Genomic DNA, 20,016 nt, shown 5'->3' with positions numbered 1-20,016 from the left:
AAGTCCTTCAGTGTTTCCTCTCCACAGTACAACTATAGAAAGAGCAAGTTTATACATCGAATAAAGTCTGAACGCTATATTACAGAATTTTGAACACCCGCATTGTTGTGCTCTCCTTCATCTCATCACACAAAATTAGAGTTTGTCTTTTGTCAGAGCTTTCAGCACAACAATCCAGGTCCAACTGGAATTACAGCGATTGCAAAACCTGAAACACAGGACACATGCTTCATTACAATAGCAAGAAGTACCTTAATCAGGTAGGGGAAAATAAAAAGGCAAAATAAATTAAAAAGCTTTACAATTGCTGCTCAGACGAAATGTCTTAACTCTTGTCTTAGATGAAAAAATGGACAAATCCAAGACAAAAGATATTTCCTAGAAACCCCTGCAGAACAATCTGTAACTACCCTGGGGATAAAGTTTAAGGTATCCGTTAACCACCTCAAATCCTATAAACAAGGACCAAAAGGAAATGGAACATCACAACATTCAGCAAGTAGCATGGCTTGCTCAGGCAGGAAAAATGGTATATTATAAAAAGAAAGAACAGTATTGCACAAAGCATGCAGAAACAATACAGCAACAGTGTACAAACTTTAAACGTAACATAATTTTACTGTAATCATTCCTTACATACATGGTAATAAATCTCTGCTTAAATGTTCAAATATTAGAGTACTGAGCACAACTGAACTTCTAAATGTTCAATTAATGTTGTTAAAAGGAATACCACTGCAATTTGAATATGCATTGTAACTTCTAAACAACCGTCTTTAGCCATTTATCTTTCTGATATCCTATCAGTTTCTGCAGACGTCATGTTTGTTCAACTTCTTTCTTCATGCTTCTGAGCAGCAGCAGCACGCACTCCTTCCTTATGGCTCACTACTGACACAAGATGAAACCTTCAGAACTTGTGCTTAGTATGTGGAGTTCAAAAATTCCACTTTCTCATCTTCTAGGGGTCACCAGAAAAGCACCAAAGCACGCCAACAAATTCCTTGTTCCCATTAACTACAATTACAACCAAAGCCTTGAGTCTGGTCTTCTTAATAGCAAATTAGTTTGATAGATTACGAGACAGAATTCCTCTTCAAACATCAGGTATTTTTTTAATGAACATTTTCTGGAGCTTGCAGAGTAATTCAGCACTTGCAGCAGAACTAGTCTTAATCATTTTCCACTCTCCAAGCACCTTCAAAAATATTTTGAAAATCGTAACACTTACTGAAAGTCATAAAATATAATACAACTGTAGAATTTTTAGGTCTAGTGTTTTTAAACTTTGCTGCTCAGATAAGAACTTTCAAAACGGTATCAGCTATTTGGTACCACACACACTATATCAGCAGGATTCTTTAAGCACTTTTTAGGCTTTCACTAGCTTTTTTTCTTTTGCAACTTTTCCAGCTTTTATTTTACAGAACAATAAGATGACACTACTTCTATTTACCTAAACCCAATTCAGTGTGCTCACTCCTTGCCCCCTCAAAGCCGCCTCTGCTCTCTCAAGTTCTCAGCAACTCCCAAATTAGCATCACCGTGATTTACTCACAAACACTTACAACCTTTCCTTCCAGGTCATTCCTGAGGATACTAAAATTAGCAATGCTTAAAAGACTGCCATCTCAAATAGCAAGGAGGATCTAGTTAAAAATCAAGTTGCACTAGATGTGTCCTACAGCTAATAGCTGAAATCTTAGCAAATGAGGTAGAACATTCCACTTAGGCTCTTTTCTCACTTTATTAACAGAATCTGATTCAGACTGAGTATTTAAGACTTGAGAAATAACATGAAAAAAGTATTTAGCACTAGAGATTCCTAGGATCTTGCTAGGTTCCTATTTAGCACTGGTATCAAGGAATAAGATACCAATAGTTATCAGCATTCATAAGAAACACTGGAACTAATATAAATCAAATGTCAAGGCCACATGCTATAAGGCTAATGAATACAGCCATGCTTTACTTAGGCATACGTTAAGGCTTGATACAATTTATCATAGAATCATAGAATCACCAAGGTTGGAAAAGACCTAAAAGATCATCCAGTCCAACCGTTCACCTATTACCAATAGCTCCCACTAAACTATGTCCCTCAACACAACATCCAGTCTTTCCTTGAACATCCCCAGGGTCGGCGACTCCACCACCTCCCTGGGCAGTCCATTCCAGTGCCTGACCACCCTTTCTGAAAAGTAATACTTCCAAATGTCCACCTTGAATCTCCCCTGCTGTAGCTTGAAACCATTCCCTCTGGTCCTATCACTAATGACGCGAGAGATGAGGCCGACCCCCAGCTCACTACAACCTCCCTTCAGGAAGTTATAGAGAGCAATGAAGTCTCCCCTGAGCCTCCTCTTCTCCAGGCTGAACATTCCCAGCTCCTTCAGCCTCTCCTCATATGGCCTGTGTTCCAGACCCCTCACCAGCTTTGTTGCCCTCCTTTGAACACGTTCCAGGGCCTCAATGTCTTTCTTGCAGTGAGGGGCCCAAAACTGGACGCAGTACTCGAGGTGCGGCCTCACTAGTGCTGAGTACAGGGGAACAATCACCTCTCTGCTCCTGCTGGCAACACTGTTTCTGATGCAAACCAGGAGGCCATTGGCCTTCTTGGCCACCTGGGCACACTGTCGGCTCATGTTCAGCCGAGCATCAATCAATACCCCCAGGTCCATTTCCTCTACACTGTCCTCCCGCCACACCACCCCAAGCCTGTAGCGTCGCCTGGGGGTTGTTGTAGCCGAAGTGCAGGACCCGGCATTTGGTCTTGTTGAACCTCATCCCATTGGCTTCAGTTATGCCTAATGCATGAACTAATTTACAAACAGAGTGAGAACGAAATACAGAAGAGAGCAATATTCCAAAGACAGGTTACTTAAAATAATGAGGGCTCATCATAACTTGCTGACTTACAATTTTCAAGTTTTGACTCTCAACATTTGCCTTCATTTTAAAGGCTTGTTCTTGCCTCAATAAGGCCTCCTCTTGAATCTGCTGGATGAAGCACCAGAGTATTCAATTTTGATTTTGACTTAATGTCTTAGGGTTTTTTGCTAGCTGAAGTCTCTGAAACATGAATGTAAAGATTTCTTTTAGAAAGGGTTATACAGTTTGAACAGAGAGATGCTTTAGGCCTGGGAGAACAAAATATGATATCTAGCATTTTCATTAATATGCAATAATGTTGTGAATATAACCAATTTACTCTGCAAATAACTTGGTTTGGGGAAAAAAAAAAACCCACACGACATTTAATAGAAAAAAATAAATTAAAAAATACAAAAAAAAAAAAAAGAAATAACAACGTGAAGTCCCCAAAATTGTGCTGATATCTATGGTGCTACAACTTTAGATTTGTTTAATGATCACATTAAAGAACTGATGCTCTCATTGGCAATCTGGTAATAATTCTGGGGAACAAAATGCATCAAGAGCTGAAATGTGGAAAAATCTGATAAACAGAAAATATAACTGAGTTTATTCCTAATCATTGGCTTAGGCAGGCAGGATATCACTCTAGCAGCAAACGTTCACAAGTTCTTGGGACTTGGGAGAATTAAAGCTATACAGGAACAGATGGGGAGAACTCTGACAACTGTTAGTTCAAGATGAAGTGGTTTAACACTGGCAACCAAATATTACTTAAATTTTCAAAGCATTAACAAGTGCCATCTTTAACCTCAAACTGAGGAATACAGGAAAAAAAATAATCAGTATTGATTCTTGATACCAATGCATTAAAAAAAAAAAAAAACAGAAACTGCAGATATTTGTGAAGACCACCTTTTTTTTTTTTTTTTTTTTTTTTTTCCCTTGCTCAGACTCAGTGGCTGCAACAGAACTCTGGGCTTGTGTGATTAAAAATTCAAGGGAAAATCTGAAGTAGGAAGTACATAAATTTCAGTATTGTACATAAAATTATAAAAAAGTCATGACTCCTATTTTTCACAATTTAAGAACATAAATAGGGAAGAAAACCAGATTAAAGAACAATCAATTACAAAAGACAGCTGTGATATAAGTCATTTGATTTACTGTCATTTGCAGGTTCTTTTTCCCTATTTCCTTGACAGTTTGTATAAAAAGAAGCTGCAAAGAAAACCTCAGCTTCTCACTAATAATCAAAGCTAACAGTTTTGTCCATGTCACCACTAGCTAGTAAACTGGAGCAGTAGAATAGGATCAGTAGACCAAAGCAGCTTGTGCGGACACTGCTCAAGCAGGTTTATTTTGGGTTAGATTTCATTTAGTGTCTAGAAGCAAACATTACTATTACACAGGCCACTCAAAGTTTTCCAAGGATTTAATAATTGATTCAGGCCTGTATGTTCCCAGTAGAGACAAAGAGCACCTCACACCTGCAGCAGAATGTAAATGATTGTTTTCTCAGAAAGGAATGTAATTCAGTCACAGTGAACCAGTAGGTACTAAGAGGAATTAGTTGAGAGATTCTGTCCAAAACCATATTAATGACATAAATCAAAATGGTAATGCATATACTTCAATTGTATTCTTCCTTTCCAGAAAACAGGTATCATCTCACAAAACAGAACAGGCACTGATTCAACAAGAATTGAAGCTTTTGCTCACCGTCTTAAAAGCAAAAGTAAACAGAAAACAGTATGTGCTAATCTATTGGCTATTTCTTTCAGATTTTGTGTCTTAGTAATTTATTTTCCCCTTATTATCTGTGTTAGTTATTACAGCAAGTGAAAACTGAAGTTGTTGGCATCTCTGAACTTTCAGACAAAGCTTGCAGGATTTTTCTCACTTTGCAATTCACGTGGCTGAGACCAAAACAGGTCTATAAGCACTACTACCAAAATTCAACTTGCCCCTATCAAACTAAATTTAAAAGAGCTGAAGATGAACATGTGCTTGCTTTTGTCATTCAAACTCATCTCAACATCGAGCAGTAAATGACGATGGGAATTTAGAAAGAAAAAGGATTAATGATATAGCAATATTTGTTTATGCCAATATCGAAATGCCTGACCCTAATCATCTCAGAGAGCAGCCACAGGAACACCGTGCCAGATATGCCAATGGAAACGAATCAAGAAACTTATGTTATAAAAGAACCGCATTACAAATATGTTTTTACACAAGCAAAGGGAAAATCCAGGAATACACTGCATAACATTTACCTTTCTTTTTCTGAGCTATGTCATTTGCTTATCTAATCTTTTTAATCAATTTAATCTTTTAGATTTTAAGTTAAATGTCAGATTGTATCTTAGCATTGTAAGTTATAAATAGGATTTGGTCTCACATGATTAACTCATCCTGTTGCTTAGAATGATTAAAACATTCACGGAGACTCACCTAATTTCACCAACATTCAATATATAGCATATATTTCCAGAGGTTTTTGCCAATGAAGGAATAGGCTTCACACTGCATTTGCTGAAATTGAGATGAAAAGAAAACGATTTTCAAACAAGGTCTAAAAAAATGATCTTTTAAGGGAAAAAAAACTAAATACATACAAACTTAAGTTGAAATTTTAAGAGCTGAGGTATTATGTATATTTCAGAAGATTTATTCTGTGTGGGCCTGGGCTTCAAAGCAAAAAATAACAGAGTAACAAGGTAATAATAATTTTCATCAACTATAATAAAAATTCAGTTGAATGATTGTAAGCATCATTAAGCATCTGTGAAATATGAATGCTACATTCTAAATCTATAAAAATTGAAGCAGTAAGAAGTAATCCCATTTATTCCTATATGGAACATAAATTCCATCTTCCTGTAATTCATCAACACCAGAAACCTTTGGGTCTGGTTCAACACAAAAAGTCCAAAATCTAGAAAAAAAAAAAAGTTCAGCACCAACCTGTAATATGCAAAAGGTGGGAGGGGAAGCATTAATCAGTCCTCAATGCTACACGGTCTGTTTTCAGCAAAACAAAGTAGAACTACAGCCTCCTGCCTGTCTTGCAAATCTGTATTACTCTGTTTCACAATTGGAGTAATTTGACAAACAGAGCAGTGATTTATCCTACACAGCTCCTCTCCCTCCTTACTGCCTGCTCAAGGCATAGCTTCGCTTTGGTCAGCAACTTCTTGATTTAATTTCAGTCAGCTACTCTGATCCAAAGGTAAAACCTGGGATAAACCCCAAGCTGGCTCAGAAGCAATCTCTTTCTCTTTAAATCTTTTGGGTACCAAGAAACCATTTGCAGATCATTACCTCTCTAGAACCTACTAAATAAATTGAGATTTTTCTTCACTGTGATAGATAGAGCGGCCCCAAAAATTATGACAAAGAGATACTACCTGCCCTACAATGTTACATTTCCCATCTCCTATGGATGGGCTCTGATTGCACCACCATTCCTTCTTATGCTATGGAAGTACAGCAAGTAAGAATAAATCTAAATGATAGTGGTTTGACTTTTCTCCTGAGTAAATGGGTTTTTCCACAAGTGGTGACACAGGCACATTTCCAGAAAAGCAGAGGCTGAACTGCATGCATTTACATATGCACACACGTCAAGGAGAATAACAACTTTCAAATCTCTGTTCTCTTCCTATTTCTACGAATCAGCATTAAAAATATTTTCATCTCTACTTAGCCATTTGCTTGTACGGAAAACATTACGACAACATTTATGAATATTCTGTTTTTTATTTTATAAAGTAAATATATAAAAATATATTTGTAACTAATATTTATAGAGTAAATACAAAATGTTCTGTTGCTTAAGGACAGTTTTGAACTGAAGATTTTCAGCATTTAAAAAAAAAAAGACTGAGAGAGTAACATTTTCGTTTGACCTTTCATTTTTGTAAATGCAAAGGAAAACAGCCCATGGAGAGAAAAGTGGTAAATAAAGCTGAAGTATGCCCTGGAAAATACAGATTCTTGATAAAACAAAACAAATCTTCATGGTCTGAAAACGTTATTTTGAAAAAGCAACATCTATGATTTACACCATGTATAAGAAATCAGGATGCTCAAAAAATCCTCTGTTGTAACTTTATGTACAGCACACATTATTGCAAACAGTCCATTTTATTGTGAATCTTTCTGAACACAAAAGCAGCAATAAATAATCATAATAAAGAAAATTCGAACGAAAAAAGCTCAATAATTATGGAAATATCCTACTGAAGGTGCGTTGCACAAACAGAATGAACACAATATTGGGGGTGTGCTAAGGAAAAGCACTGAGAGCACAGAACAAAGTCTCCTTACTCAGTGCTTGTGCCTGACATTAGAAAGGAGCAGAGCAGCTGAGGTCTGTTTACCTATCACAACCCAGCTAGAGTATGCTTACTTGCTCTGTCTGGTTATAAATAAAAGGACCTACCTCACCTGATTTGGACTGATGAAACAGATGTAGGCAAATCAATGAGCTGGTAGAAACAGTATTTTTCAGAAATCTATCATGCTGCCTAATGTAAGAGTGTGGGATGGCACAAAGCAAATAGCCCAATACTGCAATATAACTGTTCTAATTTTCTCCTAAAATTCTATTTGTCTCCTAAGCATTTGAGTGCTTACTCTAACACACGCAGGTCTTATATCTTCCCATTTCTAAGATTAACACTGCAGCTCGAATCATGAAAACAGTATTGCCCTCCCCTTCCGTCTCATCCTCAGAGATAAGCTGATTTTTGGTAAGGCTTGAACTGAAGTAACTTTTGGCCAAGTTTGAACAATAAAAAGAATTTCTGCTCACTAAATCCTGTTAAATTACAAAAAAAAAAAAAAAAAAGTCTTCGAAGAGAAAGCCTAAAGCATCATTAACTATAAGCACACCAACCATCTCCAATGCATATAAAATATCAAGAATACAGAAAGGTTTTCTGTCAGTGAGACAAAACGATCTAGTTTGAGAAAGATTGGCACAAAGTCTGAAATATCTAAGTAGATCAGTATTTCTTGGAGGGCTTTTTTTTGTTTATTTTATTGAGAGTCACCTTAAAAGTTTAACAGTAACATAAGCTGCTCATAAAAGGCTCCTCAAACTATCTGCCCAGTCTCGTGCACTCCACTTTGCGTGATCATGGATATACAATCAGTAAACAGACTGCATGACAAGACATGAATGAATCCTGCAAAGATGGAAATCTGCTCCTCCTGGCCTGTCTTCAGCTGGATAGCACAGAGTATCAAATCAAGGCAGTGGGGAGATGCAACCCTTTCAGAAAGATGATGACAAGTGAACAGAGGGACTGCTAATTGGAACCTATTAAGATGCATTTGTTTGCTTTGTACGTAGTTGTACATTAATGGAGTATCATTACCACTTTAACAAGAGCATCTGTGAAAGAAGACCCCAACAAGCTGTGAGCGTAGCAATACATACGCTCATTTGCTGCAACACATCCCTGGAAGAGACACTAACTCAGGCTCCTAAAACAGCAGGGCCACGTTAGCATATGTCATTGCTAAGGACAGTGCCATCATGGGTTGCTTCTTTTCCTTCTGGTTTCTCAGGCACAACTGTTTTATTCTATGCTCCTGTCTACAGGATGGAAGCTTATTAAAAGCTTATTTGAAGTCTATTCCGGCACCCACACAACATTAATTTCAATCTCAAATTGAAGGGGAATGTCTACCTTGCCTCAGGTTGAAAAAAAGACGCTTCTGTTTAAAGCAGTACTGTTTTAGCAGCAATAAAATCTACATACTTACTTAAATTACCTAGAAATCCATTATGCCTTGAAGAGTGGGTGGATAGCTTTAGTAGTCCAAGTGTGATGTCATCTGAGCAAAAGTCTTTTTTGGCACAGTGTTCTGAAAAAACAAACGAAAAAAAACAACAGCTCTATGAAAATGAATCTAGTTGAAACAACTTGCGGATGAGCCCTTGATTGCTGCCCCATTTCCTCTGCTACTATTACGGTCACTTTAGTTCTAGCCCTAAAGTGTTCACAACTTCACACTCCTACTCTTTACTCCACAAAATTGGAATACACGTGAGGAAGGAGAACTTCAGATGTACATCCCTCCCTTTACTCAGCTCTGAAGTCTGAACTTCCTCCAGCCTGAAATCCCAACCTGCAGCCAAACACAAAGGCCTAAGGGTAGCACCACAGCTACAGTTCTAACAGTGCCTACCAAATGTTACAATTGCTTTGCAGCAAGTTATGCCCTTCTTCCATAGCATCAGTAACACACCAGCCACATTTCTAAGAAAGAAGTACACCGATACAATCTTAACTTTGTGTTGTGGTTCAGACAGTAGGTGTTATCCACGTCAGAACTCCTAGGGAACACAGCATATGACCGCACAAGAAAGAACAAAAGCCATCTTCCCCTCACTAAGGAGGAACAAACTTCAGTGAGTTCTGCTGAGTAGAAGCTAACCATACCCCAAATATTTACGTAAGCAAACACTACTTACTTCACAAAAACAACTCTCTGTTTCCTATCAGTGCAGTACTCCTACAAATAGGGAAGAGTTTTATATATATGGAACTGCTGACAATTCTGCAGGGAAAACCACTGCTAGTTATCACTGCTGATATCTTGCAGCAAACATTTACATGAAGCAAAGTGTATCTGTTAAAGCATCTATACATCTACTTCCACCACATGCAAGGAAAACAAATTTCTTTTGACATAAGATACGTAAAAGAAGAACTTCAAAATCCCTACTCCTCCCCATCTTGTCTCCAGATACATACAACACAGCTGGAAGATGGCACAATAGAGACAAAGAACGCCACAGACTGAACAAGGCTATTTCAAAAATATATTTCATTAGACAAGTCTAATGAGAGAAGAAGAAAGGCAGATTATCATCCATTTATCTACTTTCCAGGAGAACATTCTAATATCAGAAATCAATCTATTGAATCAAATCCCAGTAATAACATATAGATAAGAAAGGACAACTATGGTTTTTTTTATAGGACTGGAAAGTGTCTAGGTGACATTTTAAAAACATTCTATACAAGTGTATGAGATTACTTCCCATTCCTGTATCAGCAAAGCAAACAAGATTCAAACAACTCAATGTAAACCAACAATGTGTTTAATTTTTCCAGTTAAAGGTAGTACCAGTTTAACTAAGATCATTTGGAAAAGCAATTTCAGATAATGTAGCAAAAAACATTCCGGATCCTTTTTGACTTATATTAAGCAGTAGTGCCTGAATCACCTCTGATGCCAGGTGCTTCTACAATCTCACCTCAGTGGTGCCAAAACTCATAAAGAAGGCCAGCAGCTCACACAAAACCTCAGTGGAATGGGAGACAGCATCAGGAGAACACACGTGCCTGAGTTTTCAGGCCCACTGCTGTTGTTCCACCACTCCTTTTAAAAGCAACTGAATTGACAGTTAAATGTCAGGGTGGGGCAAGGGGTAAGGGAAAGTCTTAGCACTAGGATGTGTGTCCCAGCTTTCCTGCCAAACTGATCAAACCAGCACATTCCCCAACCCTTTTCCTGTCTCCTTCCTTTTTTTTCTTTTCATAAAAGCCATAATTTAGAAGTTTCTTCTATGTATTTCCTGTCTCCGTTTCCTACCACATCCCCATTCCTCTTCATCTTGATTCTGCCTACTCTTCTGATGTTATATTTTCCAAATCCTGCTCAGTAACATTTTCCTTCTATTCCTTCAAATCTTTATACTATTTGGATTTGCTTTATGCTGTCTGCTGCCTCTATATTCTCACCCTCTTCTGTGCTGATACCGTACGCTGTTCAAAAAATTACAACTTGTTTAAGTTGATTGCTATGACTTACATTCATTTGAATCCTTGTCCCCTTTTCTGAGATCATTCTCCTCATTTTCTATATCACTGACATTTAGATCATAAGCTCTTCAAGGCTGGAACTGTGTCTTTATCTGGGAAACATCATGCAAACCTTTAGCGCAGCACAAAATGTTTAACACTGCTAGGCTAGCAAAAAAAATATACAATCTGAAAAAAAACCTCAAAACAACAAAAATATTTTCACCTGAAAATTTGCATTTACTGCAGCTAAATAAGGAAATGTATTTTAAGCAAGGTTACTGAGATGATAACAAGCTACCATTGAAAGTAGCACGCAAGTTCCAAACTCTACTTTCACCCTTCAGCCACACACTTGCTAACAGCAGATTGATTACATATAATGAATGTTGCTGCTGCGGATGGCAAGAAAACCTTTATTAAATCATATTACCTCATTAAAATTGACAGTGAGGAAAGTGTGTGAATAGGGGGAGAACGTGCATTCCTACTCTGACAGTTCTTGGAAGACATGATTCATGCTGCTACTTGCTTTTCTACGCACAGACAGAGGAAAAGCTGATTTCCTTCAGAATATTTTTTACTATGAAAGCTACTTTAAAATAAGCACAAGTTGAAGCCACATAACTATTTTACATCTATTATGCTACTTTGTAACAAGCATATGGTAATAATGGAAGTTTCTGCATGCTACAAAATTTGTAAACATTACACCTGTCACAGAGGCTTGAAAAGAGTATCTGGCATTACTGAGCAGAGAATTGTCCAGGAATTAAAAGTAAGCAAACTAATTCTGATCAGAACACTAATTCCTCAGTTAATGATCAAAATACCCATTAACAGACAGTAGGGCACAGTTCCTATAGTTCTACCTTTCATGAGCACTCCTCTGCCCCGCAGTAACAAGCCAGCCTACACCCAATGATCTCCTGCACAGCAGAGACCTGCACATGCTAAAAAGCAAATCAATGCCAAACTTGCAGCGTGCTCTCTCTCCACCCAGTTTGTTTATCTTCCCCAAAACTGTAGGAATGTGACAGTCTGAGATCTGTCCTTCCTGCAATCGTGGTTGCAACTGGTCTGTGACTTCAAAAGCTATTGGCAAATATGTAAGGAAAGAATGGGATAAACAGCGTCAATCACTTTCCGTAGGAAATCGGGCTTAAAACAAAAAGCCACCTCCCTTGTTGCTTGCTTCCTGAGCCAAGCAGATTTTGGTGAAATGTTTCCTGATTTCTCACATCTTCAGATCTACGTTTCAAATATAAAACACACCCCTTGTGGACTAGGGGCTGGGAAAGTCCCTCCACACACCACCATCTTTCCCCTTAACACAGCCTGAAGCTTTTGGATGACCAAGGAAAACCAAGCCAGCCTAAGCCTCTGGCATTTCTCTGACAAGTTCCAAGGGAAGAACTCTCAATCTCCCACCTGCTCACATCAGCATGAGCTTACCCTCTCAGAATTCACACCCACCTTCTTGCGAGCAGCCACCAAGCTGCTGGAACGTTATTCTTCCAGAACAGCTTTGTCAGAGTGCATGCGAGTAACATCCACTACTCGAAAGACCAACACCAGTCTCTGACACCGCATTAAACATGCAGTGAAACAGCCACCCAAAATATCAAATACTCTTAAATGCCAGCAACTAATATTTACTACACCAATAAAAGCTTTTATCATCCTGGATGTACTTCACAAAGTGTAAAAATGGTAACTTATGTTTTATTTACTGCAGCAGCAGCACTGGAATTCTTGGAATTGGAAATACAAAGTTAGCTATATTAATGCAATTTATTTTAAAGTGTTCTTTCTTCCTCATTATGCATCTTACTATCTCATACTCAAATATTCTCCAAAATAATCATTTAATATGTAAAATTGTGTGCTTCTTCTCAGATTTTTGTTAATGCATATTAAGAAATGCACACATTACCATCCCTCTTTCTTCCAAGGGCCACTTGTTAAAGGGCTGTTCCTAATACGTTCACAAACACTCTTCTGATGGCATTCATAAGGCAGTGCTGGAACTTTGGGAATAACTGTCAGGTCAGCAGTTAATGGGATGCATATAGGATCAGCCACCTGAGATATTCTCATGTACTTAGGGAGCTGCATGCTAAAAACTTTTAGATTTTATCTACAATGTTAGTATTACATTGTAAACAATACTGTACCCCACTGTTAAGCATCTAAAAGTTAGACGCTGTGCTGGATGATAAGCCCACTCCCAGGCATTCCTCTTCTAGGTGTCCGATAGCTCCACCACTACCACAAGATGTCAGTAATTCAGTTCTAACATCCAACCTGAACCCCCTCCCTGGCATAACTTAAAGCTGTTACCTCTTGTCCTGTCGCTGTTACCTGACAGAAGAGGCTGACGCCTACCTCACTACAACCTCCTTTCAAGTAGCTGTAGAAAAAATAAGTACCAAAGTCAAGGACAGCTGCACTGCTCAGCAATACTTCTAAAAAAGTTAGTAGATACGCAGACATTAAAGGTAACTGGTAAACACAAAACCAAGCCTTCAACATCACTTGTTTCTGAGGACTAGAACACTGGTAAGGTTAGTATTTGCAATCCCGATGTATGTAGCTAAGCTTTTCCCATCAAGACACGCCAGAGAGAGGGAAAATAAGTGTTCTCATTTTTGTCCAGCAGCACAGTTACAACACAGTAAGCCAGAACAGAGAAATTACAGCCACTCTCCAGAGGGGTCCAGACCACAGCCTCTCTGCAGGTTCCATGCTGTGCTGGAAGCTGGATCAACTCCTGACCTCTCCTTCCAGCATCAGCCCTCAGAGCAAGTAAGAAAAACTGAGAAGTAAGAGGCTTGCTGGACAGCATGCAGACTCTCTGGGTCCCAACATGACAGAGAAGAGTTCTGGCTTCCATTCCCTAATGACATTTAAAGTTTTATATGGAAGAAAAGACTGAAGAGCTCTTGGAAGAGACCACAACACAGTTGCCTATCTCCTTCATCTCCAGCTCCAAGAAAACAAGCACTGTAGTGTTTTTCTTTTGCCCAGTTAAACTTTAATCACCTTCTAAGCAGTGAAAAGTGGATTTTTAGTGTTTGGGTTTTCGTTGTTGCTGGGAGCATCTGAGCTTTGTTTTCTTTTGGAAAGAGACATTAAAAAAAAAAACAACCAACCAACCAAAAAAAAAAAAAAACAAAAAAAGAAAAACACTTCTTCTACCTTGTCCCTCCTTTGTGCTTCTGAACCAAAGGGAGAGTCTCCAGGTTGGCCCGAGTCCAACCCCATAGGTGTGACTCAGGTGCGGTTTGAACATGCCTTCGGACAAGTGAATGCCTAATTTACAGATTGCCTAATTTATGAATACTAAACAGGCAGAGGTGCCAAGATGCTCCGTTTTGACAAGAGCACGGAGGATCTGAGTGAGAACAAAGCTTCAGGGTGCCCGGAAAACTTTTACAGAGATCTGTAAAAACACAGCCAACATATGGCTAAAAGTTCACGCTGGACAAGATATTTAGAACCCATCTAAATCACAGTTTTGTCTTCTCTCTATTCCTTTTGGGTCTGGCCAGATACCAAAATAACATGCATCAAAACCTCAGAAACACCTGCAAATATCTTTTTACATCTACAGAACCTCACGATGTTTACAACTCAGTATTTATTTTTAAATTCACTTAAGACGGATCTTTCTCCAAGAACTGTTTCATTCTGCTTTATCATACGGATATTAGTCCAATGCCATTTGCCCTGTGGTAGCAGGCTGTCATAACGAGTCAAATGGTTTTAGCTCTAGAACTGAAGCTTTCTCATACACTTAAAGATTATTAAACACTACTACAAGGACAAAGCATTTGTCACCACTCTTAAACCTCACTTGGATACATCTTTATTGGGAAGATGGGGAATGCCCACAGTATCTCCTAAGCTTCATAAGATTCTACCGAAATAGCAGTTCTGAATCTTACACAGTGTATCTACTTCTAATGGATCTACACTGAATAAAATATTAATATTACTACAGCTGATTTTATGATATAGTCAGCATTGTTCCTCAGAACATCACTGCAGAGTAAGAAAACTAATTCAGTGATTTTAACGACAAAATGTAACAGCTGGAAAGAGTCCAAAGGAGGCAAACAGTAAGGTGACAAAAGACTCCACGAACAAAGTCATGTTGCTTCTACTTATATTAAATACATGGGAACTGCAAAGCGCAGAAACTTTAAATGTACAATTACATATTCTGAAAGTAGCTATATTTAAGAATTTATATTATACATTAAAACTACGGTAAGAGAACATTAAGGCCATAAAATTAAACACTCAGGCATGAGGTATGCCAAAATTAAAGTGGCCTTTGCATTACAAAGGCATTTTGTGGCAGCTGTAGGGGCTGAGATTTCTATCCTTCAGGGCAGCAGGCAGCTGCATTAACCATGAGTGTTCTTCCTCTCTTCCTTGAGTTTCAATCTTTAACTCCTGCAACAAATGAACTGGGGAACACCTAACAGTTTCAAACTACACTGAAGCCCATTATCTGAACTAATAAAGCACCCAGCTGCAATTCTGAGCTGCTTTCCCCAGGTGAACCACAAAGAAGGGAATGAGAGAACCTCCCAATCAGAATGACTGTGTTCCCCTGTGCTAGCATTACACAGAGGCACTGGAATCTTTCACTTCAGGCTCTGCCACACGACCAAAGGTGCACTTCTTACAATTCCTCCTATTCTGAAGCACCACTGAATTCAGAATAACAATGCTGCTAGCAATTTCTCAGCATTAACAGAAAATAAGAGGCAGCCAAGTATTCGTACCTGTATTCATCAACTGCTAAGCGAGGCTGAAGCTGTGCAGCCCTGGACACAGTGCCTCTCTGTGAAGGAGGGGTGCAGAGCTAAAAAGGGGCTGTTTCCAAACGATGAGATTACCCACTGATTTAGATTCACAACTACTTTCAACACAAGTCTATTGTGTGCAATAAAAATCAAGAACTCTACCCCGATACAACCACTTTGTATAAAGAACCCAGAGGGTGATGTTTCTATTGCTGATTTATTAATATTCCACCCAGAGTTTGACTAGGGCCAAAAAGCAGCAAAAGCTCAAAGCTTTTGAAAGCAGTGATTTCCTCAACCAGGCCAATCTGCGAAGATTTATGACTTCAGTGAAATTCTATGCTAACAAGATAATTAGCCAACACTACAAATTAAAGTAATTACCGCTCCATTTTTATATTGTTGAGCATAAAAACAGTAAAATTAGTTACAGGAGGGAGTTTATGAGCTCTTTCAAGCATTTAAAAAAATACTCATTACTTTACTCTTATCCTTTATTTTACCTATGTAACTTAAACTCTTTGAGGTAAGAATATGATGCAGAAGAATTAAAAAACAAGGCACGCCTGAATAACATCTTAAAGTATCAAGCATCAAACCTGGAAGGCTTTCAGGTTTGTTTTTTAACCAAGTGAACTGTTTCTTAAAGAGCTAACTCTTCACAAAACTCTCAGCCCTTCACAGCACTAGCACTCACATTCAACCAAAAACCCCAACCCAAACATTCAGTATTTTATCTATCTGAAAGCAACGTCTTTGGTGCTTTCACCAAAGGACCTTGAACGGATACATGCATGAAAATCAGCACCAAGTCTACCGAGTAGAATTTCCCTACTAAAACAATCAAATGCTGCCTGATTTCAAACCCGCAGATATCCAAAGATAAAACCACTTCTACTCCTGTGTGATATGATGGAAGTGCGACCCAGCTGCTCGCACAGCCCTGCCAGGACTGCCCCCCAGTCATGGAGTATTTCTCAAGCACTTCTCTCACTAGCGCATTTGCCCTAACAATCCTCTTGCCTTCTGGCACACCTGTCATCCAGAGCAATGAACGAGGTTAAATATAACCACATCAAAAAAAAAAAAAAAAGTGGTTAATTTTAACCGGGATCGCTCCCGGCCTTCTGCGGGATGCAGCTCCACGCAGTGTGGTGCTGGTGGGGCTGAGGGCAGTGGGACAGGAGGGCCAGCAGCTCCGGTCTGCAGCGCTGCTTATCAAACCGTGCCATGAGAGCACACCTGCTGTCAGCATTTAGGAGATCGGTATCTGTGCTCGGTCACTGCACTTCTTTGCACCTCTGTGCGTCCCAGCACAGTTGCGCCTCGCTTTCCTTCTATCTCTCGCAGGTCAACGTCCAGCGCCTACAGGAGAGCCCAGCCCTTACGAAGATGTCAGCGTAAATACCCCGGGGGAGTTTACAAGCCTTGCTCCTCATGCAAACACATTCTGAGTTTATGTCCCGGGCCCAAGGTACAAGCCATTTGAAACCGAAACCAACCGGAACCCCACGGCCGCTTTAAGCGGACACGCGTGGAAAGCAGGGCGGCCCGGCCCGGCGCCGGGTTGCGCACCGACCCGCGGCACCCTCACGGCGCCCGGAGCCAGGGCAGCGCGGAACGGCGCTCAGCCTCAGCGCGCGCGGCAGCGCTCGGGAGCGCACTTGCGGCCACCGCCACCGAGTTTCTACGGGGAACGTCCGAAAGCACCGAAGGCTCGAGAGCCGCCTTCCTGCGAAGACCACGGCCGCCCCACCTGCCGCGGGGCCGCCGCCCGCCGCCCCGCAGCGCTCCGGGCCCGGACGCGGCCTGCAACCGCCCGCCGCGCTGCCGGGAGCGGCCGGGCCGGGCGACGGGCCAGGCGGGCAGCGCTCCAAACGTGCCCGGGAGTTGTGACAGGAGCAAAGTGGGTCACCGGGCCTAGCGGGTGCCCCGCGAGCGCCCCCCGGCCCCGCCGCCGCCCGCGCCCCGCTCAAGGGCGGCCGCCGCCCTCCCCGCGCCCCGCCGCCGCCCCGGCGTCGGGGGACCCAGCGGCGCCGTCAAACTTCGGCGGCCGCCCCGCGCCGTCCCCCGGCTCGCCCCCTCCTCGGGAGCCGAGACCGTCGGAGCCGCCCGCCCCGCGTCGCGCCTCGCTCCGCACCCCGTTCCCGGCGCGGCCGCCGCCGCCCGCCCGCCCGACCTCTCCCGGCGAGCGCCGCTCTCCGCGCGCAGCCCCGCGCCCGCCGCCGGCACGCAGCCTTCTCCGGCGGCAGCAGCAGCGCCGGCAGCCGGGCCCGCCAATCCCCGCCACCGCGCCTGCGCCGCCGAGCCCACCGCCGGCAGCCGCGGCGCCTCGCGCCACCGCGCGTGCGTCACGGCGCACTGCAAGCCGCGGCACGGCAGACCCTTCGCTCCGGAGCGCCACGTCTGCGCGTGCGCGGAGTGGCGGCGGGCGAACGCCCGAGCTGGCAGGTCGCCCTTCCGCGCGTGCGCAAGATCGAGGAGCCGGGTGCGGGGTGGGGGGGGGGGCGCGCAGGCGCCGTGGCTGCCGCGCCTTCATGACCTGGGTTCACCTCGCCTCGCCTCACCCCGCTCCGCCCGAGGAGGAAATGGCGGCGGGCTCTCTCTCAGCGGGGAGGGGGACCCCGGCCCCGCAGCGCCACCTCTGCGCCTCGGAGCGCCTGGCCGGCCGCAGCCCGTGCGGGGGTGAGAGAGCCGGGGGGCGGCGTCCTGCCCGCGGAAAGGGTGCGCTGAGCGCCGCTGCCGCGCGTCGGGGGGACTCCGCGCCGTCCCGCGCCGCGGTTTCTGCCGTCGGGGTGGGTAAGCGGGCGGAGCTCACGGTCGGCCTTCAGCGTCTCCACGTTCGCGTTTAGCGCCGGTTTGAGAGGCAGTCTTATCTGTCAGACGTCGGAAGCGGCCCTGGCAGCATTGGAAATCCCGACACCTATGGAAATCCTCCGTCTTGTGTATTCAGAAAATATGTTCTATCAGCGCAGGAACGTGCGGCTGAGACTGGAGGCAGCAGGACTGTCTGATAATAAAAGTCAGCTTTCTTTTTGTGCCCGCGTGTGCTTTTTAAAGCTTATATGAACTGCGGGATGTGATCGTATTGTGGACTTTGCAGAACGCGCTGTGGAATACAGTTCAACCAACAGCCGCAAACACGGCCGCCGTTAATCAGGTGCCTGCAGTGAGGGAAGGGAATTGATTTGGCTCCCCAAATCTCAGAGAGATTCATTTCTGGATTACTTTTCAGGTAGATTCGTTGCCCTGTTTGAGCTGCTTTGTGACTGTACACAGGCAGCGTGGGGACAGGAAGCCTTTTAGCAGTAACACTGCCAGAAAGCTATCCATGAGCGCGTTGGGTTTTTCTGTTTGTGAAATTGTGAACAGCATGAGTAAGAATACTCGGAATATTTACAGATTCAAAATACTCCATTTCTAGCTTTTGGTTGTGGAAAATGGATGTGAATAAAGCGATCATATCGTTACTTAGGTAAAGGGTAATGCTTCTGCATTTCCTCACAGTAAAGGCAATAGGACACAGCAGGAATGGAAACCCCAGGAGAAGACACAGAAACATTTTCAACAAAAAGGTGTTATTGCCAGAACTAGGACATGGCCAAAAAACCCACAGACTAAAGTTAGCATCTAGCTGCATGTATGGAATTTGACACAAGTAGTGCCAGTAGTAATCCTCCAGGAAACCATGCTAGAGATACATGCAGTGTCTCTTCCCTCAAAATACGCCTTGCAGAGAGCAACATCAGCCTACTGCAGTGCTGCAGTACCAAATCTCTCTTTGAAGCTTGCATGTCTTACGATTGCAGATTTGTCAGGCCATGCAGATCACACACCGCTGTACTTTCTGCCTGTCGTAACCTAACTGAAGCAATGTTTTTTAATGTGTCACCTTGGAAAATATTTTAAGGACTTCTGAAGGAACAGGTATTAGTTCTGTGAGGCTATTTCCACCCAGAAATATTGCGTTCCTAACCCTTATTGTCAATGTGAGTTTGCTGTGATGGTTCGAGTAGGGGCAACAGTTTGTAGATGTCAGATGATGAGGGTGGGTACTGTGTTTGTGCTCCTCTAACACTGCAACCCCTTAATGCGTAATGGAGGTTTGCTGCGAGGAAGAAGTGGGTGGCAGCACCTTTTTCATTGCAGTCACTTAAGGTGAATACCAGCGTTGCCTAGGGAATCATATCAGACATCGCTGATGACCTGTTTGCATTTGAAAACTAGAAAGGAACTAATATAAGTGGCAGAGAAGCTATTAACTCTAAAAATGCATCTATCCATTCTATTTGAATCTGCAAACTATAAGCTTCCAGTAGTGATACCTGACAGCAGATACCTACTTATACCTACTTTATCCTCTTCTGGCTAAAAAGAGAACACTGATGTTTATTTTCTTGTTTTTTTGAGGTACCTTCATGCCAAGTGTTAAGTGAACCATTTGTTTTGTTTTTGCATACTGATGCAATAAGCCATGTCAAGTCTATATAATC

The 20,016-nt window shown here is 42.1% G+C and overlaps 1 protein-coding gene across 14 annotated transcripts in view; it reads right to left on the bottom strand.

Annotated features, from left to right (window-relative positions):
• CLOCK (clock circadian regulator) overlaps positions 1 to 17,843 on the bottom strand; it is a 54,317-nt gene extending 36,474 nt beyond the window's left edge. For 4 of the 14 annotated variants that reach the window (XM_085223123.1, XM_085223120.1, XM_085223134.1 and 1 more), the window contains exons 1-3: positions 17,703 to 17,843; positions 8,656 to 8,757; positions 5,332 to 5,412 (exon numbers count right to left, since the gene is read on the bottom strand). The gene's annotated coding sequence lies outside the window, so the exon portion shown is untranslated. Of the gene's footprint in view, positions 1 to 2,919; positions 3,073 to 5,331; positions 5,413 to 8,655; positions 8,758 to 10,713; positions 10,817 to 17,663 lie in introns of all 14 variants that reach the window. The other 10 variants (XM_085223132.1, XM_085223127.1, XM_085223124.1 and 7 more) reach the window with 9 other exon arrangements.
• Positions 17,844 to 20,016: the final 2,173 nt, after the last annotated feature.

Source organism: Meleagris gallopavo, chromosome 4 (assembly GCF_905368555.1).
Source record: "Meleagris gallopavo chromosome 4, MGAL_WU_HG_1.1, whole genome shotgun sequence".
NCBI classification, from domain to species: Eukaryota; Metazoa; Chordata; class Aves; order Galliformes; family Phasianidae; genus Meleagris; species Meleagris gallopavo.
Note: the sequence above shows the minus strand (reverse complement) of the source record. Positions and strands in the feature narration are given on the sequence as shown.